The following is an 8,540-nucleotide window of genomic DNA, read 5'->3' on the forward strand; positions in this document are numbered from 1 at the left end:
TCATTGCTTCGCGCTTGCGGTGAAACTGTGATCTTTTTTCTTCAGACACGATGCGTTTACAGAAGGCCTGGGGGGCGTGCAAGTACCACTGTTCTCTATGTGAGCGGTTTAAATCTTTAACCTTTTTTTCAGGTCAACCGAGAGTGGTTAAATTTGTTGTTTTGTGCATGTTACCCTCGCGAGCAACGAGGGTAGACAATATTTTGCTGCCGTCCTGACATACTGGCAGAGTGTCTGCGTCTGTTTGCCGCGAAGTAGGCATGTGCGAATATTCGAGCACTAGGAATGTTCGAAGGAATATTACAGTATTCGAATTCGCTTCGACACGAATTTAAGGTTCCGAAATTTCAAAGTATTCATAATGAACGAATAGGCGTATATTGGACGACATGTAAGTTATGATGTAACCCACCTGTGAAGGTGGTTTCACTGCAGCCTGCAAGTGCTATGCCGTGAAAGCACTTAACCAACAAAATTGCGCAATGTCGCGAAGCCCCACTTCAAGGTTACATTAACATATTACTCCGACATAGGTTAATCATTTTCAGGGGCGTAGCCAGAAATCTTTTTCCGGGGGGGGGGGGGCGGGGGGTTCAACCATACTTTATGTATGTTCGTGGGTGTGTTTGTATGCGTGCGTGTATATATGCGCAAGCAAAATTGAAAAATTTCGGGGGCGGGTTGAAAACCCCTACCCTCCCCTTGGCTACGCCCCTGATCATTTTTTAAGTTTAAAAGCTTGTTATACGGGCTTCTATGTTATAATATGTTATATGTATAATAATTTTTAAAGTGTGACGCATTTATCGGTTATCACTTGCCTTCGCATTCATTGCTTCGCTCTGAAATTGAAATCCTGCTACTTTTGATGCTACTAAACGCTACGTTTAGTAGCGTTTACTTGCAGCAAAAAGAATGACAGTCGCACATGCCTTGTTCCAATTAAAAAAGAAACGCTGTGCAGGTTAGTTGGGCCTCGACAATATTTATGCTAATTTTTTTTATATAATGTGTGATACATACTATTCGAACTATTCGAGTCAAAACTATTCGACGTATCACTGTTCGCTTCGAACCTAAAATTTGCTTTTCGGACATCCCTACCGCGAAGGCTTCTGTGCGGCGTTCCACGGTGCCTAATAGACAAGGACACAAGGAACATGCGGCGTTGCTTCGTATTGGTGAAAAGCGTCCCTTTATGAAAGCATCCTTTCGGGACTGTGGCACGGGAGTACAAACCGGTTCGCTGCAGCGGCGGCGGCCTGCGCATCAGCTTCTCTGCAGTGCACGATTGCTAGCGGCGTTTCGAAACAGGTGCGCAACTCCGCCACATAAAAGTAACATTTACAGTATCTCTAGGGTGCAGTAAGCTTTAGGGTGCAGGCGCTCGCAGCGACCCGTAGCGCCCGCTGCTACGGTCGTCGAAAATTAAAGGGGCAGGGGGTAAGGGCGCCTGTACCCTGTTCCTCTTAGATCCGACACTGGAATTTTCGTGGTTGTTGCAATTTCATTCCGAGCTGTGTCTTGAGAGGTTCGTGCATGCTCGCGTGCGACTGCGAATCTTTCTAGCCTCTCCAACGCACCATGCCTAAAAAGAAAAAGACAACCTAGGCATCGATTCTCATTCAGAGCTTCTACGGATCCAGTATGCCTGCAAGAGGGCGTGAAACATCAAGGGTCCCTCATGTGTACATAAATTTCATTTGACTGTTCGCTGATTCTTACTTTTAATTATTTTTTATATGCACCTATCTTTTCCTTTCACTGTTTACTCACATTCTGCGCGAAAATATCTGTCTTTGCGTCTCATTCACTGTTCATTGTATTTTTGTTCTTGATGTAATCGCTAATTGTCAATGAATATGCAGTCGTACTCAAAACATAACTGCGTGAAAAGAATGTAATAAACTAGAACGGACACCCCGAATCTCCTAATGTTTGTTCTCTACACCAGAATGTCCGTTCAGAAGAAGCTAACTGCCCGCATAGTCTCCAGAGTTTTCTTTTCTTCGTTTTACAGTTTATCAGCCATGTGGCCTACACAACGACCGATTTTAAACCGCAACTACAATGCTGGTTTCAACGAGGAAACTCCACAGAGCGCAGGTTCACACGCGCGAACGCACGCTAGCGAGCGGTAGCGCACCATCCGCAGGCTGGATCGCGCAATCTTCACCTGGCAGGCTCGCTCACGACCACTAAGGAGACCTCCTAGCCCGTATAGTTCTGCGTTCGTGTGATCGTCGTGCCGAGTTGTTTGTGCGGTCGACTTTTAACGCGCTGCCTCGCATTGTATGTTGTGGTTACTGACGTAAGCGCAAGTATACGCGGTAGCAGGCAAATAGTCACCAGATGCCGACCGTGCGACTTCAATCTCTGCGACTGCTTTGTTCGGTGTGACCGATGGACGTGATTCATAGTTTTGAAGAACACCTTCTTCAAATGTTACCGCACGTCAGTGAGTAGCAGCGCCGCAATCTTTCTCGACGACGCGTTCTGTGGCCCTGGAAAATGCCTTGACGCTCGGGGACGGCCGGTAGCTCGGCGATTCCTCGCTTGGCGCACCATTGAAAACCGGCGGTCATCCAGCAGTGTACGCTGCCAGCGTATTTTTATTGCCAGAGGTAAGTGAACGTTACGCTTCGTACATTGTGAGTTGTTCTTATTATAGTACGCGTTGTCGCCGAAGAAAGTCGCATAACGTGTTGGTAGTGTATGCGGTTGTAGTTGTGCGGATTGTGCTCGCGCATTACATTTGTCAAGACCGTAGTCGGTAGTGTTATAAAGTTTTGGTAATTAGCTCGCTGCACGCCCTGCTGTACGCTAATATTTGCTGAAGGAGACACCATTTTTGTCAGGCTCACCATTGTCATGCGTTTTATGCATGTCTCTTGACAAATTATTTGGAGTAACGCCACGAAACCGAAGCTTCAACATTCATTTCGTTCGCACGAGCTCTGAAGGAATAATCATCAGCCACCGCGTGAATCGTGAATCGGTAGAGTGGGAGAAATAAAGTGCATTTAGGGATGTTTCTTTAGGCGCGCATTGTATTTGTCATTAGGTAACATGACCCTCAAAGCGCTTAGGTTAGCATTTATGGACATTGCTTATCATTTCAAGCAATACATAACATAAATTTGCTAAAAATGCAATTTCTGCAGCATGACACTGTATTTTGTTCAGTTGGTTTGCCCCATTTTTATCCTTTATGCACGTTGACCTAATTTGACAAGCCGTACTTTCAGCTGAATTTTCAATTGCTTTTCGCACTATATGTGCGTCCGTGTATTGAAGTCCCACCTCTCATCGCATAATAATAGCTTGTGAAGAACAACGCTTGTCTTGAATTAGCCATTTATCAGAGCTCTTCCTCCCTCCTCAAAGGGCAAGGTGCTGCTGGCACACCTGCTTCGGCTTTTCTTAACCGTTTTTTTTGAATGCTGAAGTTTTTTGCAACGTACTGCAGGCAGCAAACAGCAGTGCCACGACAAACAGTGGAGTGCTGAAGTCCAGAAGGTGGCTGAGGCAAGTATGCTATAGGAGGTGCTTGTTCAGGCAGAAGAAATAAGCATCTATAGCCAACGTAAAGGTAATGTACAAAGTTCCATATAACGAAGAGAATCTTGTTTTGAGCTAGTCATGTCGAAGGGAAACAATGAGCGCTAGATAAATGAGATGGAAATGCAGAGTAACAATGTTATGTATGCAAGCAACCAACTTAAGTTTATTCATGCAAAAGGGTTATTTCCAACTGGTTCATTTGGGGGAAGAGCCCACAGTTTCCACGAATGGGCATACCTGGTAGCCGTTGCACAACCTGTTACTGTGTTCTCGCACTCATTATTATGTGCTACTTACTCTTGTGACGTTCCACCAAGGTGAAATTACTTCACATAAACAGCAGCGAGAAGGCTCTTGCTAGCCAGTTCAATTAAGACAGCGTTACCGTAGCTTTTAGTTCCAGTAAACCAGCTAAGCTGTATAGAAGAGCGTACTCCATGTGTTTGTAACCATGGACAGTGCATTTTGCCTGGGAACATGGCTCAGTTTTGCAAAGGAAAATGTTGCCTTTCTGTAAAACGTGTACTGGGAAATGGCATTGTGCCAAAAATATTAAGGTTTATGACTTCTTGCAGCACGCATTGTTGTACAGGGATGTTAGCGTTTTCATAAATGCAATGCATGGTGCCTGAAGAATATAGCGGCCCACTTTAAAATTTGTAACTTCATGATTTCAGTGTCTGGGACAGACTTTACTGTATACGGTTTGTTTCTGGAAAGCTTCAACCTATCTTGCAATTCTTCAAAGCCAATACTGAATTTGCTGTGTACATTTGGCTGCACATTCTCATCACTTATGCTAAACAACAGGCTTGAGTGATGTGTGGAATTCTTGTCAATCAATTTTATTGATTACCTCGGACAATCTATTCTGCTTCCCACAGTTATTGGGTGCTTTGTGTGCATGTGCTATGCATGCTAGGAATGAAAACAGTGAATGCAGCTGGCAGCATCAACGAGTACAATGACCATAGGCTAGTATGAGGTGCGAAATGTTGCCACTGCTAGAATTTACATTATGTGTGCATGGTACAGCTGATTGTGTAATTTAGCACTTTCCAGCTACTTACGCAGTTGGAGCAGATGTCGATCATATTTACTGTGGTATGGCACGGCCACCAAGTTCGTGCATTCTGCATACCAGGAAACCTGACACGAAGCAACATATTGCTGTGATGGCAGCTAAGTGAGAACGAATGAGTTTGTCTTCTCTGTCCATTTGTCAATACCATTACGCAGGCTTGTTAAGTGCATTCAAGCGGCTTTAGCAATGCACTTGCAGCTACAGAGCCAGTAAAGACAGCCAATTTCATCATCAAAGTTCACTCTGCAAATCCTACTTTCCATAAAGGGCATTGCTTTGTGATAGCTTAAAGTCAAAACTTGCTCAATTAAACACTTCTTGGTGTCTGACATTACAGGAATTATGATAATTGTTATATCTCATGTGAAATTATGCCATTGTTTTTTTTCATATTCTTACTTTGTATACACACTTTATGACTGCACCCTCCCCAACCGAATCTTTACTAGTGCTACATTCTGTTATGGGTGAAAACAATTATTGAACTAAAAACCAGGCCAAGGAAAGCAGTATGATGCCCTGTAATGTAGGAGGATGTTGCTATTGCAGTGTTTAGTCTAGAGCTGAATTTAATGAGAAAGGGCAGCAATGTAGGTCACCTGTGGATATTTGCAGACCATAATTGTGTTGTGGTCATTTTGTTATCGCAGGAAGCATCTTCAAAAAGCAGTGCTACAAGGATGTGAGCAGCAGTTTCCCTTCAACGAACGGGTCAAATTCATGGAAGCCACGTGCCTGCTGCTCTGGCCTACACAAATATCCAGCCACCATAGTAAAGTTCTTGCAAAGGTGTGAACATCCCTATGCTGCATGGATTGAGCATGTTAATTGCCTGTTTTTTATAGCTTCTAGTAATATGTCTACAAGTGTACTTCCTTCCAGTGTATGTTTACATTCTCTTAAAGGGCCAGTCAGCAGGCTCCTACTTCTTTTTTTACACCTCCCAAACAAGCTCGCTAATTCGTACAGAGGGCCACAGGAATCACATAGTGCGAATGTCAGACACTAAAAACAATAACCGCGCCTCTTCAGCGCTTGACCAGTCCTCTTTGCTAGCGAAGTGGTGTAATGTTGCCTATGAGCAACATTAAGTAACGCTGACTGTTGAATAGTCCTCTGCAATACGAAACGGCATTTTGGCTTTGTGATGATGCAGTATCTGTGGTTGTCACAAGTGTTGCGAATTGGTTTATCTCGCCAGTGCTTTGCCTGTGCTTCCTCACCGCACCGCTCTGGCACAGTGGCACACCAAGGAAGCCCCTCTTCAGGATGGTCAGGCTGAGCGAGAAACTGAAACCAGCTGGAATGTTTGTTCTATCCCCTGTGGCTTCATTATTACACCACTTAATCAAAAAAATCATGTGACAACATGTTCATGTGGTACAAGCGTGCAGTTGTCACAAATTTTAGACTCCGGGGTTGTTTAGGGGCCCTTTAGCCTTAAATTATGAATGGTAAATTCACACGTCACGTGGTTTTCTTGCTTTATTTTTTGCAATGCTCATTTTTAAAATAACATGTCAGATTCTGTGAGTGGTAATTTATACATTTATCATACAAAACATCCTGCTATATTCAACAAGGGTTATTATAGATTTTTCATGGCACCAGAGCCACCTGCTTTTTGCCCTGTGGCAGCTACATGGAAGTTCATTGCTATGCTGCTTTGTTTAACTGATATCTTTTCAATCAATGCGTTTCACAGTCCAGGGTGTTTGGTGTATTTGCATCTTGATGTGTTTAATATCATACAAGTGATGGATTTTTTTCTGTCTTCTAGTGTTTACTTTGCAGCTATTAACTGTGGTTTTCAGGGGCATATCTAGACAGGAACATCAATTCTGCTAAGCTTTGGTTCGAAAAGAGACGCTGAACAGGAGTTCCTTAGGCATGCCGTGAGCACCAGCCCTTTGGATTACAGAAATATCTAAACTGCATAATGTCTGCAGCTCCTTGCTTAATTGCATGTCTTTCTTCAACCTACAGCTCTTTCCATAATCCTTAGCATTAACCTACATTACCAAGTGAACATCCCCCGCTGCAATACAGTGGTTATAATGGTCAGCTGCTGATCTGAACTGTGCGGGTTCGATCCTTGATGGAGTGGTTGCACTTTCGGTGGAGGTGCAAATCCTAGAGGTTCCTGTGCTTTTAATTTGACGTTTACATTACAGAACCCCATTGTTATATTACATCAGCAAGTGGACAGAGTGGTAATTCTAGATTGTATACATATTGCCACGCCGCTACTTCTTTTATTTTGATGTGTCGAGTTTGACCAAGCAAGGACGGTTATCAAAGCTCGACGCTGGCCGCGAAGCAGTGTTCGAGAAGCTTCACGATTTTAGTAGATCGTTTTGTTAAGATTGCGCGCCGCACGCCAATGTTCCAGCTTTGTCGAGAGATAACGCCGCCACCAGCGATATTGCTGGAAAGTTCTATAGCGCCTGCATAAAAGCCGACGCGCTTGACCGCTTGTCAGTTGATCGACGGACGACGCCCTGTTCGCCGCTATCATTGTACAGCGTGTATTGCTGTAGTTCTAATCCTCATTTTCCGGCCACAAGTTCGGCCAAATAAACAGTTTCATCCTGCAAACGCCGACTGCTGTCTTCGTCGACGTCACGACCACGTGACATCTGGTGGAGGTGCTGCTTCTTCCATGATCCGGACGCCCCCGCGAAGCGCTGACCCAAGCCCAAGCCACGACGAGGACGACGGCAAGGAGAACCCGGATCGTCGAACAAGCCGCAGGCAGAAGGGACTGCCGCCAGAGCACGGGCTCCTTCCCGAAAAAGACAGGCAGTCGCAGATCCCAAGATCGACCGCAGCGACGATGACCGACCCCGTGCAGCCTGCGCCGATCCTTCTTCGGCATCCCAAGGAGCCGCCAACCTTCCGCGGGTCGTCGTTTGAAGACCCGGAGACCTGGCTTGAAACATACGACCGTGTCGCCGCCTTTAACAACTGGACCAATGAAGACAAGCTGCGTCACGTGTACTTTTACCTCGAAGACGCGGCCAGAACCTGGTTGAGAATCGGGAGTCCTCAATGCAGACCTGGGATCTTTTCCGCAACGCATTCCTGCACACGTTCACAAGCGTCGTCCGCAGGGAAAGAGCCGCTTCTTTGCTGGAGACCCGGGTGCAGCTGTCAAACGAAAACGTCACCATCTTCACGGAAGAGATGACTCGACTTTTCCGCCAGGCCGACGCTGGGATGGCGGAAGACAAAAAAGTTCGCCTGCTCAAGCGGGGTGTCAAACAAGAACTTTTCGCGGGACTTGTCCGCAACCCGCCCACAACGGTCGCCGAATTCCTCACCGAGGCTACGACTATTGAGAAGACACTGGACATGCGGACGAAACATTACAACCGCTCGCCGCTGTCTGCAACCAATTCCGAAGTGCACTCACTAGCCACCGACGACTTGCGCGAAACCATCCGAGCGATCGTGCGGAGGAGTTGCGCAAGCTGTTACCCTCGCCGCAGCCTCAAGTGGATTCGATCGCAGACATTGTCCGCGAGGAAAGAGTCACTGGGTGTTCCTCAGCCGGCACCGCCGCAGCTTCAAGCAATGAGTTATGCTGCTGCAGCCCGACGCAACGCCACCCCTCCTCGCCCGCGTCAAGACGCCGCGATGCCCCAGCAGTTCCGCCGCCGGCACCACCGCTGCCACCACCGACGCCATACCGCCCGCCAACCGGCCAGCGATACACGCCGCGGAAGACCGACGTTTGGCGCGCCCCCGACCATCGTCCACTCTGCTACCACTGCGGAGAAGCCGGCCACACCTACCGCCGCTGCCAGTATCGACAGATGGGACTGTGCGGGTTCGCCATCGACGCGCCGCGTCCACAACAGGATGAACGACCACGTGACATCGCCGACTA

The 8,540-nt window shown here is 46.6% G+C and overlaps 1 long non-coding RNA gene across 1 annotated transcript; it reads left to right on the top strand.

Moving 5' to 3' along the window:
* The first annotated feature begins 2,484 nt into the window (after positions 1-2,484).
* LOC125758077 (uncharacterized) lies at positions 2,485-5,390 on the top strand. Its single transcript, XR_007415815.1, has 3 exons — positions 2,485-2,624; positions 3,470-3,592; positions 5,299-5,390. It is a non-coding gene; the product is annotated as an uncharacterized LOC125758077 (long non-coding RNA).
* The last annotated feature ends 3,150 nt before the right edge of the window (positions 5,391-8,540 follow it).

This window comes from Rhipicephalus sanguineus, chromosome 4 (assembly GCF_013339695.2).
Source record: "Rhipicephalus sanguineus isolate Rsan-2018 chromosome 4, BIME_Rsan_1.4, whole genome shotgun sequence".
NCBI lineage: Eukaryota > Metazoa > Arthropoda > Arachnida > Ixodida > Ixodidae > Rhipicephalus > Rhipicephalus sanguineus.